Genomic DNA, 14,385 nt, shown 5'->3' on the forward strand with positions numbered 1-14,385 from the left:
CTGCGGCCGAGGCCGCTTCCAAGTTTCCGCTGCGGCTGGTGCTGCATGCACCGAGCCGCCCCACGTTGTGCAGCCTCTGGGTGGGGAGGGGCTGCTCACCCTCCTCAACACGTGGCGGATGTCGCCCTCAACGGGGGGCGGGCCGCTCACCTCCCTCCGACGGGAGGGGAGCACCATCTCCTCGATGTGGCGGCTGACGCCGCTTCTGCTTGCGTGCGGCTAGCACCGCACTGCGAACCGTGGCACCAGACGGCCCAGGCCCACGCATCCGGGGCCCTGGGCCACCCCAGCGCCTCCATACCTCAGGCGGCCGACGCTGCTATGGGCTCCAGCCCTCGTCGCCATTGTTGGGGGTCGCCTGCCATGTCCATCCAGCAGGCGCCCCCGGGGTGCTGCTTCCTCACAGGATCCAAACAGGCCCAGCGCCTGTGGGAGTTTGGGGCCTGCCATGTCCATCCGGCAGGCCCCGTGGCACTAGGGGACGTCAGCGCCATCGGGGTGGGGGACACAGCCTGCCAGGCTCCTGACCATGCGGGCCTCTGCCACCGTCCTGGCACGAGGGTCCCATGGCAACAGGGCCTGCAGGCCTGTGCCGCCCCGTGTAGGCCTCCGGCCTACATCAGTAAAGGAGACACGGACTCAGACCAACCTTCCACGGAGTCTGCAGCCGTTCTACCGCACGTGCCTGCAGGGCTCCCTTTTATTAGCTTGGGCCATGACGCAGTCATGGCCCCTCTTAAAAGGGCAATGTTAGGGGAAGGGACACATCCCCTTAAAGGGGCAATACACACAGGAGGGTTCACCACCTCACATCTATGCAGCACCTTGTGTTGGCCTTTCAGCCCGTTTTTCGCTGGCTTGTTGTCCCGCACAATAGGGGATGGAGCTTCAGAGAAATCTCTGGTTCCTCCCGCTCGGGCAGACATGTCCAAAGTTAGAGCATACATTATTGCTAGTTGTGAGGTGTGCTTTCTCAGCGCATCGGTCCCCCTTCCCCAGAGTCAAATAAAAGAGCTGTAGGTAAACGAGGCGAGTGGGAGGAGCAGGGACTGAACAGCTGAACAGCTCAACACACCACTCCAGGAAACACTCGCTATTAGATGTTTGCTTCATACCCAGGGAGCATCCAATGAGGAAACCCACGATTCGCTCGTAGGTCCATAAGACAGCCTCCACAGCCAAACAGTCACCACTTCAGAAACCACTTGCTCGGAAGCGCGCACGCTGGAAGCGGGCGGTCTTTGATTATATGGAGTTCTGGGCATTATGGGCGTGGCCTCACTCCAGGGAGCATCCAATGAGGAAATCCATGATTCGCTCGTAAATCCACAAGACAGCCTCCACAGTCGAACAGTCACCACTCCAGAAACCACTCGCTCGGAAGCGCGCACGCTGGAAGTGGGCGGTCTTTGATTATATGGAGCTCTGGGCATTATGGGCGTGGCCTCACTCCAGGGAGCATCCAATGAGGAAATCCATGATTCGCTCGTAAATCCACAAGACAGCCTCCACAGCCGAACAGTCACCACTCCAGAAACCACTTGCTCGGAAGCACGCACGCTGGAAGCGGGCGGTCTTTGATTATATGGAGTTCTGGGCATTATGGGCGTGGCCTCACTCCAGGGAGCATCAAATGAGGAAAGCCACGATTCGCTCGTAGGTCCACATGACAGCCTCCACAGCCGGACAGTCACCACTCCAGGAACCACTCGCTCGGAAGCGCGCACGCTGGAAGCGGGTGGTCTTTGATTATATGGAGTTCTGGGCATTATGGGCGTGGCCTCACTCCAGGGAGCATCCAATGAGGAAAGCCACGATTCGCTCGTAGGTCCACATGACAGCCTCCACAGCCGGACAGTCACCACTCCAGGAACCACTCGCTCGGAAGCGCGCACGCTGGAAGCGGGTGGTCTTTGATTATATGGAGTTCTGGGCATTATGGGCGTGGCCTCACTCCAGGGAGCATCCAATGAGGAAAGCCACGATTCGCTCGTAGGTCCACATGACAGCCTCCACAGCCGGACAGTCACCACTCCAGGAACCACTCGCTCGGAAGCACGCACGCTGGAAGCGGGCGGTCTTTGATTATATGGAGTTCTGGGCATTATGGGCGTGGCCTCACTCCAGGGAGCATCCAATGAGGAAAGCCACGATTCGCTCGTAGGTCCACATGACAGCCTCCACAGCCGGACAGTCACCACTCCAGGCCCCACTCGCTCGGAAGCGCGCACGCTGGAAGCGGGCGGTCTTTGATTACATGGAGTTCTGGGCATTATGGGCGTGGCCTCACTCCAGGGAGAATCCAATGAGGAAACCCACGATTCGCTCGTAGGTCCACATGACAGCCTCCATAGCCAAACATTCACCACTCCAGAAACCACTCGCTCGGAAGCGCGCATGCTGGAAGCGGGCGGTCTTTGATTATATGGAGTTCTGGGCATTATGGGCGTGGCCTCATTCCAGGGAGCATCCAATGAGGAAACCCACGATTCGCTCGTAGGTCCACATGACAGCCTCCATAGCGAAACAGTCACCACTCCAGAAACCACTCGCTCGGAAGCGCGCACGCTGGAAGCGGGCGGTCTTTGATTATATGGAGATCTGGGCATTATGGGCGTGGCCTCACTCCAGGGAGCATCCAATGAGGAAATCCATGATTCGCTCGTAAATCCACAAGACAGCCTCCACAACCGAACAGTCACCACTCCAGAAACCACTCGCTCGGAAGCGTGCACGCTGGAAGCGGGCGGTCTTTGATTATATGGAGTTCTGGGCATTATGGGCGTGGCCTCACTCCAGGGAGCATCCAATGAGGAAATCCATGATTCGCTCGTAAATCCACAAGACAGCCTCCACAGCCGAACAGTCACCACTCCAGAAACCACTCGCTCGGAAGCGCGCACGCTGGAAGCGGGCGGTCTTTGATTATATGGAGTTCTGGGCATTATGGGCGTGGCCTCACTCCAGGGAGCATCCAATGAGGAAATCCATGATTCGCTCGTAAATCCACAAGACAGCCTCCACAGCCGAACAGTCACCACTCCAGAAACCACTCGCTCGGAAGCGCGCACGCTGGAAGCGGGCGGTCTTTGATTATATGGAGTTCTGGGCATTATGGGCGTGGCCTCACTCCAGGCAGCATCCAATGAGGAAATCCATGATTCGCTCGTAAATCCACAAGACAGCCTCCACAGCCGGACAGTCACCACTCCAGGAACCAGTCGCTCGGAAGCGCGCACGCTGGAAGCGGGCGGTCTTTGATTATATGGAGTTCCGGGCATTATGGGCGTGGCCTCACTCCAGGGAGCATCCAATGAGGAAAGCCACAATTTGCGCGTAGGTCCACATGACAGCCTCCACAGCCGGACAGTCACCACTCCAGGAACCACTCGCTCGGAAGCGCGCACGCTGGAAGCGGGTGGTCTTTGATTATATGGAGTTCTGGGCATTATGGGCGCGGCCTCACTCCAGGGAGCATCCAATGAGGAAAGCCACGATTCGCTCGTAGGTCCACATGACAGCCTCCACAGCCGGACAGTCACCACTCCAGGAACCACTCGCTCGGAAGCGCGCACGCTGGAAGCGGGCGGTCTTTGATTATATGGAGTTCTGGGCATTATGGGCGTGGCCTCACTCCAGGGTGCATCCAATGAGGAAACCCACGATTCGCTCGTAGGTCCACATGACAGCCTCCATAGCCAAACAGTCACCACTCCAGGAACCACTCGCTCGGAAGCGCGCACGCTGGAAGCGGGCGGTCTTTGATTATATGGAGTTCTGGGCATTATGGGCGTGGCCTCACTCCAGGGAGCATCCAATGAGGAAACCCACGATTCGCTCGTAGGTCCACATGACAGCCTCCATTGCCAAACAGTCACCACTCCAGGAACCACTTGCTCGGAAGCGCGCACGCTGGAAGGGGGCGGTCTTTGATTATATGGAGTTCTGGGCATTATGGGCGTGGCCTCACTCCAGGGAGAATCCAATGAGGAAACCCACGATTCGCTCGTAGGTCCACATGACAGCGTCCATAGCCAAACAGTCACCACTCCAGGAACCACTCGCTCGGAAGTGCGCACGCTGGAAGCGGGCGGTCTTTAATTATATGGAGTTCTGGGCATTATGGGCGTGGCCTCACTCCAGGGAGCATCCAATGAGGAAGCCCACGATTCGCTCGTAGGTCCACATGACAGCCTCCATAGCCAAACAGTCACCACTCCAGGAACCACTCGCTCGGAAGCGCGCACGCTGGAAGCGGGCGGTCTTTGATTATATGGAGTTCTGGGCATTATGGGCGTGGCCTCACTCCAGGGAGCATCCAATGAGGAAACCCACGATTCGCTGGTAGGTCCACATGACAGCCTCCATAGCCAAACAGTCACCACTCCAGGAACCACTCTCTCGGAAGCGCGCACGCTGGAAGCGGGCGGTCTTTGATTATATGGAGTCCTGGGCATTATGGCCGTGGCCTCACTCCAGGGAGCATCCAATGAGGAAATCCACGATTCGCTCGCAAGTCCACAAGACAGCCTCCACAGCCGAACAGTCACCACTCCAGGAACCATTCGCTCTACAATTCATGTAATCATGTAGTTCTCATTCAATACCATATAGATCAATGGATTTCAGGTTTTTTGTCAAAGCACACACAGAATAATTTCCACAAAGGAAATGCTCTTGCACAGCAGGGGTACCCAAAGAGTTAGTAATAGAGGGGTCTACAGGTCTTGAGCATTCAAATGTATGTACCAGCTTCACAAAATCACATAATACCACCATCAATAGGATATTTATAAGGTTTCTTCAGGATCTAGATGTCTACGCAGCCTCAATACATCTGTCTGCAGCGTTTGACAACGATGAACGAAATGTCTTATGGTCCAAATTGTCCAGATGAAATATTCCTGGAGGCGTGTTAAGATTGCTCATTAGACTCCATGAAAACAGCTCCATACAGGTCAGACTGCATCAACCTGGCCAACTCTCGAGTAAGATAGAGACTTACTCTGGATTGAGGCATGTGCACATTTTGCCCCCTTCCCCTTTAATTTATATGTTTCAGACGTGGACGAGTACTTAGAACCCAATTCATTTGTTCTTCCAAAGATTGGCCAATTAGGCTTAATTTGGATGGCCTATGCAGACGATTTCCTTTTGGTTGATCATACCCCAATGGGCCTACAAGTAAGTGTGGAGAGAGGGAGGGAGGGTGTGGGGAAAGGTTTTGTTTGGTTTGGGCGGTGGGGAAGCAACGGGGAGAGGTTCCCTGTTGCCTCTCCCACATTAAAAAAAAAGAACATTGCGCCACGCGGGGAAGGGCCTCGGGTGGCTGGCAGAGCAGTTGAAGAATGTATATTCTTGCCCACTTTTCCAGCCACCTAATTGGCTAATGGCCCTTCCCTGGGTGCAAATAAAGCTTTCTTTGTTTGTCTACCCAAAATAATGAGTTCATTTTACTGAGTGTCTGAGTCAAACTACCCCAAGAGCTGCAAGTTATTAGCCTGATAAGTGATTTTTTTTAGACAAACGTCTTGAAATTTCTGGAAGTTCATCAAACATTGGAAGACTCTGGTTGTTCATCAGAGCTCTGCATACTTGGTTCAACTGGGCCTAATTACAAGTATTCCAATCCATCATTTTATTTCTGATAAGAAGACATCAAATGGAGATGAAGCATACCGGACCATTGTGTGGTCTTTCTAAGCCCTGCAGAAGGGATGCATGAAATAAGCTCACGCATACCGAGACCACTAGTCAGCTATTTCTGCTCCGTTGAGGAGATGGATTTCTAAACATCACTGCAATGCTAAATGCACCGATCATTCATCTTCTGGTAATTTTCCGCACACCTAGCCAGGGATCTACCTTTACTTCCGAGCTTTTAGGGTACCCGTTGTACTTGTTGCAGACCTTTATCAACATTTCAGTGATGGGTGATCTTATTTCTTAAGATGGATTTTCAGAATCAGCTCTATGGATGGATTCTGAGGGACTATCCTATTGTGATGAATAGGGACAAACACTAATGTCTAGCCAATCTCCATCTAGTGTGAATGACCAGCCAGGCTCAGATTTAGGAGGGTGTGAGAGCAGTGAAGGGTTCAGTTAAGCACACACATAGCACTCTCAATAATAGAAGTTGGACAGAATGTATAAAGATACAGTTATTTATTTAGGCCTTAGACAAACTCTTAGCCATGAAAAACCACAGCTAAGTAACACACTAAAACATTCACTATTATTATACACACATTCACTTTGGTGTACTCTGCTGAGTGCAAAAGCACTTAACTTTTAGAATACAGTTAGAATCACTTTAGGAATACTGTAGCCACGCAAGTGAATAAATAAATCGAACCTGATAAGCAACCAATTGCCAGAGAACCAGTTAGAAGCACTGTACAAAAACTTGAAGAACTAAGGTACTAGCCTTAAAAAGGAGGCTAGGTGTGTCTTTACCAGTCAGAACAAGTGTTCGCTAGAGCCAACTGGCAGTTTGTAAATGTCCCAACATTAAATAGGAACTGGAATTTTTTTTTATCAGACCCTCGGCAACCTAACGACCTTAGGGGAGGCCCAGGGAGGATACCTAACTACAACACCGCCGTTCATGGCTCGTCATGGGAGAGTAGGACCAGGACCTTATGCCCATATAACCCTATGGATATGGGGATGACAGGGCAACACAGATATGTTTACTCACCCCTCTACTCCGATTCACGCATTGACAACCATAGGAGTTCTTGAATTCACTGGGCCTTCTGGATTTGTGCCTTGTTTTCCTTGAAGGAGGTTCAGGGGCCTTATGGGGTGAGGTCACTTCAGGTGTCAGGTTTTTGGGTCTGGCTAGATTGTGGTTCCGTGGCCAAATGGATCGGTCCTGGACACTGGATAGCTGGTAACACAGGATATGCTGATTTCTGGACCTCCACTCCAGTGACAACCTCAGAGTATTCTCAGGACACAATGCCGATGGTGAGCACTTGAAGAAAATGGCAGAAGGCGACCTTCAAGGCAGAATTTTCAGAAGCCGGTCCTGCAAAGCCCTCTTTATGGTGGAGATTGGCAACTTCAGAGGGATGGTTAGTGTTCCATTAGCTGAGGGTCTCTGGAGTCCCAGGGCTCAGCTCAGGACAGTGACCTGTGCAGTGGAGTAGCCTAGGAAGATGTCAGAAAAGCCCACAAGTTAGATCCAGGATGTTTCTGAGCACTTCCAGTGGCTGGACCTTCGAGCATCGGATGGGACTGATTGTTCCCTCTGGTTCAGGGGTCAAAGCACCAATTAAGGTCTTTAGGAGATCTGCAGAGAGGCAGAGCTTCATTGGGCAAGTGAAGAAATTGCTTCTGGTGATCTTCAACCGATGGGTTCCTGGTCTTCAGCTAGCTGCTCTCCTTTGTGGGGGTCTTGGCTCCAGCGATTATCTCAAGACAGCAGCAGAAGTCCCACTTTTATCACAAATCTGGGGTGGAGTTGCCTCTAGACAACCAATGGTAAGGACCTGCACCATTCAAACTGGCAGGGGCAGTACAATCCAGGGCAGCCTCTGGCTACCACATCTGCCTAGTAGCAGACACAGTTTGTCATGGATGTGGACTTGGTCCAGACAGACCCAACCACCATGTCCAGCCACACACACACACAGAGACTGCCCTTTTGACCACGAAAAGTGGAGTTGGAGTATTTGTTAGAGGGGTGAATGCAGTCTGAATTTGAATTCTTTGTCCACCTTACCTATTAGTCACGTTTGGAGTGACAGGACAGCTATGAAGTTTTGAGATCTTAACCACCTCTTCAACACCGCCCTTATCTGCACTGGCAATTCGATAGCATCAATAATAAACTAAGATCATATAGGAAATCCTGTCGATAACAAGAAATGCTTTCCCATCAATCTACAGAAGATAAGGACTCAGTGTAGGTGCTTTTAAAGAAATAGCGTAAAGACCATTGCTCTCACAAACGCTGCGCCACACATCTCACTAGCAGCACATTTGACTAAAGCTCTTTTTCGCGTCCTGAGGCAAATTCAAACCCCATGTACTGGCAAAAATCCCAGGCAGTTTCTACCAAACACTGTAACTAATTACAGAACTGTTTTTAGAATAAAATAATGAAACCTGAGACACTTATTCTGGATGACAATGTTATACCTAACATCAAGCCTATATGCCCTCGAGTCTCCTTCACCAGGACAAAAAGAGCCAGCTGTAAGTCCACCCAGCTTTCCGTTTCTGTGAAGCAACTATCAGCGTAATATACAGTCTGAGTCCCACTAATGCTCCATATAACCCATGCCCCATAACAGTAGCGAGGGACTGCCCAGTAATGAAAGCGCCCTTCATTAACAATATCATCATCAATACTTCTTTCCAGGATGGTGTGGTGCCCCAGTGCGTAAAGCAGGCTTAGATCAACCTGAAGAAATATTCTTTAGATCCTTTTCCCAGTGAAATCATTTGTCTGATCATCAAGGCTCCATTTTTGTTAACAAATCCTGATAAGGCCGCACAGGTTCTAACTTGCAAATAAATATTGGATACCGGCAATGCAGGGTTTCTCATGTTGCTTGATTTGTCTGCCATAGTCTGCACTTCCACCACCCTATTTTGCTTAAATGACTGGGGGCAGAGGTACGGGTGCTATTGACAGAGGCTCTGAGATTAATCCATTCCTTTCCTAATGCCAGGCAATTCAGGGTGAAGATTGACTCCTATATGTCGTTCCAAGTTAGCACAGATTGTGAAGTACAACAAGTACATCTTTGATTCTGGAAACTTCTCAAGACCTTCCTCTTAGCCTCTGCCTTTCCCCCTCCTTCTCCCCTGTTGATCTGTTTCTTCTCTTGGCATCATGCACCTGTCCACCCTCTGTTCTTTCAGGCCCAGGTACCTGCTCACCCTGCCACCCTTCCGCACTGCCTCAATGCTTTTGCATGACATCATTTTTACATGAACGTATTTGTTAATTTATTTTAATAAAAAGGTTTCTATAGCGTAAAATGTTACACTGAAGTTATAGTAAAATAAATTATAATACACAATACAAACAGATGCAAAAAGGAAAAATTAGAAAATAGCAGACAGAGCCAAGCAAGATTCCAACACTACGTGAAAGGAACTTTAACAACGTCTTCAACAAGCAGGAAAAGCCCATCATGTTGTTAAAGGAGTAAGCCAGGTTTTACAGTCTTTTAGAAGAGACGTAACTCTCCCATTTGGTGAAGTACAACAGTGAGACGGTTCCAAGAGCCCATGGAAGCTCCTGAGAAGGAGCAATCATTCCCTGATCCTCGGGAATCGGGAGTTACCATAGACTGACACATTTGGCGCCCAGTAACTTGAAGTGGAAGAGTGCAATGCCGTGTGTGTAATGCAGGTGACCTTGACTGTGATACGGGCTTCCAGGAGCAGTTGTTTTAGCACTGGGGAGATCTGATTAAATTGCATTTACTGAAGCCAACCACCAACCAGCAGGTACAATAAAACACAACCATGGGTGGTGGGGTAAAAGTAGGGAGAGTAGACAGACTGGAAAGAATATATTTCTCAGTGTTGAGGAAGGAAACCACCAAACCTTGAAACAAAGGATGACAATAAGACAAAACACAAAGCACACACAGATTTGATGCCCCCCCCCAATGCTCTAGGGAGTTTATGTGTGGAATCAAAGACAGTGCAGGGTTCAGAACAAAACCAATGGTTTTATCAGGGCGTGCAGCAGGTGCAGGGCCCAGGAACATGCTGTCAGTGCAACTTGGAAAGTACTGAGAGTCTGAAACCCAGAGTTGAGGTGTTTTTTGTTGTTGTGTTCAGCTTCAAAAAGTGTGAAGACATCCTTGTCATCCTCTTGCTCACTCGAAGGCAACCCTCGGGTGACAACTAAAGGATGTATGTGATTTATTAGAAAATAGTTCACCTAATGGAGATTTCACCAAATCCATTTCACGAAAAAACTAAATGAACATTTTACTTTTTCTACTTTTTTTAATAATGCGGGGTGAGACCCCTGCATTCTCCTTCACCCCTCTCTACTCTACTCTAACTTATACCCTTACCCCAGGCCCCACCTATTATGCATCACACATATACCATTTCACCTGCCATTTTCGGTGAAATACATTAGGTGAAATCACATTAGGTGAAATGGTAGTCGATGAAATCCACGATAACGGTAACTATCATCCATAAACCAATGCATATGGATGCCCAGGCTCTCCACTATATCTCCCAGAGTCTCCATGTAGAGACTGAAAAGCATGGGCAGAGAATACACCCGCAGGGGCACTTGCCAGCCACCTGCATCAGTTGTCCCTGATGCTGACCAACTAACAGCGATTTGTCAGAGAATCACCAAACCAACACCCACCATCTAATCACCCATATTTGTTAGGGAAGTGTGCCAATGTAGGACCATTGGCCAATCATGTTGAAAGCTGCTGAAAGATCAAGTAAAAACGGAAAACAGGCACACCCTGTTATCCAGCATATGGTAGACAGTGGTCAGAATCTCAAAAGTAGCCATCTCCATAGCAGCGCCAGTTCGAAAGTCCGAAGAGTAGACCATTGTACATTGTTATTCAGCTGCACGGAATCCAGATGCTGAAGGAATTTGCCCAGGAAATTCAATGCTGCTCCCAGGTGAAGGTTGGACAGGCGCATGGGTCCAGGGATGGTTCGTTAAATGGGAGGTGTTCCCATGGGCTACTTTCAAGGCATCACAGCACTGAATAATTGTATCAGGCTGGGAGGGAGCGACATTAAGAAGGGGGATTTTTAATATGGGTGACAGGAAGGGATCGCTCCCCTACAGAGGATGTTTTTATGTTGGACATGAGTTTAATCAATTCGGGAGTGGTGATAGCAGTGATGTTTTCCCAAGTGGCTGTACACATGATTGCCACTGACTGGCGTACTGAATATTGTACAGAGGGGCCCGAGGGCTTAATTTGTAAGAAAATAAGTGTCAGGACAAACATATTTTAATGAATCCGAGAACACCACCACCTTCTCATACCCCAACTCGCACACCCTATCAATCGCCAATGCAATCGCCACCAACTCAGCCGTACAAATAGACACATCATTCGTCAGATGCCCCACTTTATACTCCCCACTGCTTTCCAAATAATACACCATACCCACTCTCCCAGACACAGGATCTTTCGAACCACCTTACATCCTTCCTTCCCTGCCACATACGACTGACCCAAAGCCTTGATCCCCCCCCCCAAACCCCGCTTCTTCGACACCACACTCGCCAACTCTAAACACACCTTTGGAGACCCCATCATCCACATCGGCCATCTCACCAAATCCGTACCCGTCACAGCCAACGACTCGCCTACACACCACTTCACCCCCTTCTCCCACATATGAAACCCCAAAGTGCCCCCCTTCCTCCTCCACCGGTCCCTATAATAGTCAAACCTACAATTATACTTCAAACATTCACGCACCAGATGAGCCACACTCTTCGCACTGCACTTCACCCACCACCTCATATTCAACGCATCCCTCCTCAACCCCAACGGCATCTCCCCCACAAGCACCTGCACCGCATTCACTGGAGAGGACCTCATCACACCCGAACACACCCTCAATGCCCTCGCCTGCACCCTATCCAACCGCAACTTCTGACTCGCTGTGAAACCCACTGCCACCTGACATCCAAAATCCATCACACTCAAAATCAACCCCTTATACAACATTCGTAAACACTTCTGCTGCGCACCCCACTCTTTCCCAGACACCGCCCGCAACAAATTCAACCTATCCACCACACCATCCACCTGCACATTCCAGTTCAACTTCCTATCCAAAATCACCCCCAAGTACCGAAACTCTTCTACGCTCTTTACCCTCACACCTTTCAAAACCAAGTCGAACTCCTGCTGCACCCTTCTCCTCGAGAAAACCATACTCACACTTTTATCCACAGACACCAAAAAGCCCCATTTCCCACACCACTCCTCCATACGCACTATCGCAGCTTGCAGCCGACTCTGCACCAACAACAAACTTATTGGAGCATTGTGGCATGTGCAGCAAACACCAGCAAAGTAATGGTGGGTTTAAAAAGGCGTGAAAAAAACCTTCCACCTGAAATTTGAAAGAACAAGCCATTTGAGCCAAGTCAAACATGCCACTGCGCCACTCAAATGCCATCATTGGAAGTACACCTCCAGATAAGAGCCAGATGAGCAAAGCATTGTGGGTATGCAAATTGGCACAAAGGCATCCCTTTAGCTCCAATAAAGTACCTTTGTCATTTAATTAAAGAACACTGACTGAAATACTGCACACCACATATAAGAATCCCAGCTGCGTTCCCTTGTTCTTTTAAATTCTGAGAAGTTGAGCTCAATTCTCACAGAGCTCTTGACTCCCCAACAGCAGGCGGAGAGCAGCTTTCGTGCCCCGCCAGCTCCTTGCTTCAAGGAAATCAGAAAACACATTAACACTCTGCCAGCTCCGGAATGATTGTTCATTGATTTTCACTTGAAAAAGCGGCCAATGCTTATTCCAGCCTTAATGGCCACTGATGATGACTACTGTGAAAAAGGGGGCGGGGGGAGAGAAACAACGGGGAGAAGCTGAGGACAGCTTGAGTGAGAGTCACTCTGCCCTCAAGGCAAGTGATTATAAGGCCAGTAAAATCTCCTGAAAGAATGGAGTGTGAAATAGAAAACTCGTCCACATGTAACTGTAGTAAATGGACACTAAAGTCAGTGGCAGAGCCGGGGGGCGAGGGGAGTTTTTTTTTCGGGGGGTAGGGGATACCACCCCCCCCCCTGGTTCTCCCTGGTGCCCAGTGCGACCCCCAGCCTCCCGCTGGTGCCCTATTATCGACCCTCACTGGCACCAAAAGCTGCCTCTGCCTAATGTGATTGTATTTAGAACACAGGAAAACAAGCTTCCTTCTGCAGCTGGGGCCTTTCCATTCAAGTCTTACTGCATGCCACGTCCTAGCCTTGATCTTGGGTGATGTCATGTAAGGGAGATTGGGAGCCATGTGTAAAACTCCTCTACGCTGGGCAGAGAATGCTCCATCCTCCTGCCTGTGAGAGACCATTTCGATATATACCACTCTTTTTTCTGATGGGAGCTGGCTGTACCACTAGCACAGGTCACCGCCATTTCGGCTGCGGATTCATGCAGAGATGTAGTGATACAGCCACTCGCAATGCTGTGTGTCATTCCAGTGTACTGGAGGGCGGAGCGACCTCTGAACGGGCCCATGAGATTCAGAGCTCGGCCTCCGTCACCTTAAAACGAGATAGCTGCACCTTGAGGAGGATCGGGTGCAGGATTATTTTACTCCAACACCAATCAATAAGGACAAGTCAATGGTTTGGCAAAAGGATGTCCGTTTAATGACAAGTACAAAAAATGGGGAAACAAATGGAAATCATCAGATCTGCGATGGCCATTCTTACTTCAACTTCCAAATTCTTCATTCAGACAGCAATTCTTATAGGCAAAAATCATCATCAGTGACGTGTAACACTCAAAGTTTGTCATGCAATTCTATTGGTCTGGAAATGTAACTTAACTATAAGTACTATATCCGTATATGGTAACAGAGTGTGAGGATTGGATAACTCTTATTGGGTGGGTATCTACTCCCATCCCTCTACATCACTCATGATAGACGTCACTACAAGTACGACGTCTTATTGGTTCTACTAGCTATAGGACCCTAGATTATATGGTCCATTGTGATTGGGTGGGTTACACCCCTAGACATAAAGCTCCACTTTAATTAGCAGCATGCAGAATGGACACCCAGGTGCGGGATGGCCCAAGATTCACCCTGCCTCCCTTCAATCAATCACTACCTTCAGGCCTGTGTGTCAATAATTGGCTGAGAGTGGCCTCGGACTGTAACTTCTTATCGGAAAAAGTTATGGCATCCTCTGGGTTTGGATGACATCAGATGTGGGCACCTTTCCGCGCCAGGCTGGTCACGTGTCAGTTCACTGTGAATCAGCTTCAATTTCCCTCTATTTGTGTGTTAGATCCTTTGTTCAGCCTCGCCACCTGCCTGGGCCTCCTTATCTCGACCTTCACGGGACAGGCTTCTATGCTCCTAAGTTTCGATTCTTCGGAGATGCTGCACTCCTCCCTTCCTTGGGTTGACCTCGAATCCCTAGCCATGAGCTGCTTCTTGCTGAGTTTCGATTCCGCTCTTCTGTCTGACTTTGAGCTAGTTTATGAATCCTGGCCTGTTCGTCCTCAATCATCCTAGGCTTAATTCTGCTTTTGTAAAGATGGAGTCGCACTTGTATAATGAGCTTCTTGAGGTAGATATATAGTTGGCACGTGCCACTCTATCCTTCTACTTAAGCATTGCTAGCAGTATCGGTTTCTTAGCTTCTTGCGTTC

Source organism: Ambystoma mexicanum, chromosome 8 (assembly GCF_040938575.1).
Source record: "Ambystoma mexicanum isolate Mex_15411 chromosome 8, UKY_AmexF1_1, whole genome shotgun sequence".
Taxonomy (NCBI): domain Eukaryota; kingdom Metazoa; phylum Chordata; class Amphibia; order Caudata; family Ambystomatidae; genus Ambystoma; species Ambystoma mexicanum.